Consider the following 2,826-nt stretch of genomic DNA (forward strand, 5'->3'; position numbering starts at 1 on the left):
AGAAGCCATAAAATGCTAATACACCTTGACACTTTAGTCCCAATCAAATTCCTAGATCAGGGAGAAAATTCCCGGGCTTTCCACATCTAAAGAACATTGGTTACATGAGAAACATGTGACTTCCTGTGAGTAACATAAACAAACATTTAACCCCAGATATACTGTTTATCCCCAGATATACTGAGTGTTTTCAACTTGTAATACCCAACAAATTCACTGCCACAGGAAGCATGGACTGCCACAAGCATGGACAGCTTCAAAAGGGAATTAGATAAGCATATGGAGCAGAGGTCCACCAGTGGCTATTAGCCACAAGGTATAGATAGGGGAGGAGCTGCGGTGGCTCAAGTGGTTAAGACACTGAACTACAGGCTGTGGAAGGTCAGTAGTTCAGCAGTTCGAGACCCGGGTGCCACATGATGGCGTGAGCTCCCATCTCTAGTTCCAGCTCCTGCCAACCTAGCAGTTCAAAAGCAAGAAATTGCAAGTAGATAAATAGGTACCACTTCGGTGGGAAGGTAACAGTGTTCCGTGCGCCTTGGTGTTTAGTCATGCCGGCCACATGACCACGGAGAAGTCTTCGGACAGTGCTGGCTCTTCGGCTTTGAAACGGAGATGAGCACCGCAACCCTAGAGTCGGACTCGACTGGCTTTCGAGCAAGGGAACCTTTACCTTTTTATAGATAGGGGCTCTGGGGCAAGTGATGCTCTGTCTTCTTGGTGCTTGGGGGGGTCAACAGTGGGATGGCTTCTGGTGTCCTGGCCCCACTGCTGGACCTCCTGATGGCACCTGGTATTTCTGGCCACTGTGTGACACAGAGTGTTGGACTGGATGGGCCTTTGGCCTGATCCAACATTGGCGTCTCTTATGTTCTTATGTAGTGGCAGCATTTTGTAGTTGTGCCCAGCGCCCTGTGTGAAAATTCCGAGGATGCCTGCAAGCTCCAAAAAGTTGGGGACCCCAGTTGTGTGCCCTGGAGCATGGGGGCAGAAATACTGTTGCTGGCAGATGGTGCCGCCAAAACGGCTCCTTTTCACCTCTTGTGTGTCTCAACGGCAGCCTTCTGGGGTGAGGTTTTATAGACAAGGAGTTGTAACGCGGCCCAGCGTGGTCCAGTGGTCAGAGTGTTCCAGCAGGATCTAGGAGACATTTCCACTCTGACATGGAAGCTCGCTGGGTGACCTTGGACCAGTCACACGCTTTCAGCCTGGCCTACCTCACAGGGCTGATGTGAGGATAAAACGGGAGAAAGGAGAAAGACGTAAGCCCCTTTGGGTCCCCACTTGGGAGAAATGCAGGGTATGAACAAAGTCAGTAAATAAAAATAAATGAAGTAAATAGAAGAAGAATAAGAGATTGGATCTATACCCCATGGCCCTTCACTACCCAAGGGAGTCTCAGAGTGGCTGACAAACTCCTTTCCCTTCCCCTCCCCACAACTGACACCCTGTGAGGGAGGTGGGGCTGAGAGAGCTCTGACAGAAACGGCTCTTTTTCAAGAACAGCTCTGACAGAACTACGGCTTGTCCAAGGTCATCCAGCCAGGTGCAAGTGGAGGAGTGGGGAATCAAACCCGGTTCTCCCAGATTAGAGTCCGCGCACTTAACCACGACACCAAACTGGCTCTCCAGTTTGGCAAGGGAAGGAAAAGTGTTTTCTGCAGACGTTGCTCTTGAACCCAGGACCGGGTTATCGTATGACTGCCCTGCAGGGCGTGTGAGTTAACCTGTTCCTCTGCAGATGCCTCCGGGGCAGAACAGAAGCCGGCTGGGTGTTTGGCCGGGTGCTCGTCTGAGGCCCCCCCTTGCCTTGAACTCCCTGGAGCCTTTCTTGGGAGTGGAAATCTTTCTCACCCAGCAGCTGAGCAGAAGCCGGCAGCTCAGGGTGTGAATGGGAGCTCTGTTTTATGGGCCCTTGCAGAACAAGTGATCTTTGCTCCGGTAATTAGGGCTGATGTGTAAATTGCGGCACAGAGGAGGAAGTGCGGACAGGCTGCTGCGTGTGATCTCTGCCGGGGTGGGGGTGGGGGAGGGCCGGAGGAGCATTTGATCCCTCCAGGAGGGAAGCAGGTTCCTGAGTGGGGGCACAGACGCCCCGAGGTGCTTGAGCAGTTGTGTGTGTGGGGGGGTACTGCCACCACCCCCTATAGGTGGTGGTTGTACTGCTGCTAAGGGCCTGTGGAGAGTTTCCTGGGAGCCCCTGTCCTGGGGGACGGGGAGCCGAGAGCCCCACCCTTGCGCCGGTTCCTCCCACCCGCATGTGCCATCGCACATCCGCATGTGTCCCATGGACCCACGCCAGCCGTGCTCTTGTGCGTTCTGGGCGTTGCTGCACAAATGGATGGGTGATAGTGGCACAAGGCGAAGTTTCCCTGTGCTCTGCCAGATTCTTGGCATTCTTCGTTCCGTGGAGGTTTCGGGAATTCCTGCTTGGCTCCCCGCAGGCGGGTTAGGAGGGTGCCTTGGCAGGGGAACGGGCCTGGAATGCAGCTCGGTGGGTGGGTGGGGGAGGCATCGCCAGGCTCGGGAGAGGTAGACAGGCCGGCCTTGCAAGCCGGCAGGTGCTCTCACCCGCGGGGGGCCTGTTCTCATTTCAGGAGATCCTGCTGCAAATAAAGTCTTGATAAAACTGACAGCCAGGTTCGAGTCGAGGAGCACCGTAGAGACCAGCAAGATATTTGGGGTAGGAGCTTCAAGAGTTTAAGCTCCCTTCATCAGAATATAAGAACATCAGAGAAGCCCGTGTGGGATCAGGCCAGTGGCCCATCCAGTCCAACACTGTGTGCACACAGTAGCCAGAAATACCAGGTGCCATCAGGAGGGTCC

The sequence above is a fragment of the Gekko japonicus genome, unplaced genomic scaffold (assembly GCF_001447785.1).
Source record: "Gekko japonicus isolate JY-2015 unplaced genomic scaffold, Gekko_japonicus_V1.1 scaffold3028, whole genome shotgun sequence".
NCBI classification, from domain to species: Eukaryota; Metazoa; Chordata; class Lepidosauria; order Squamata; family Gekkonidae; genus Gekko; species Gekko japonicus.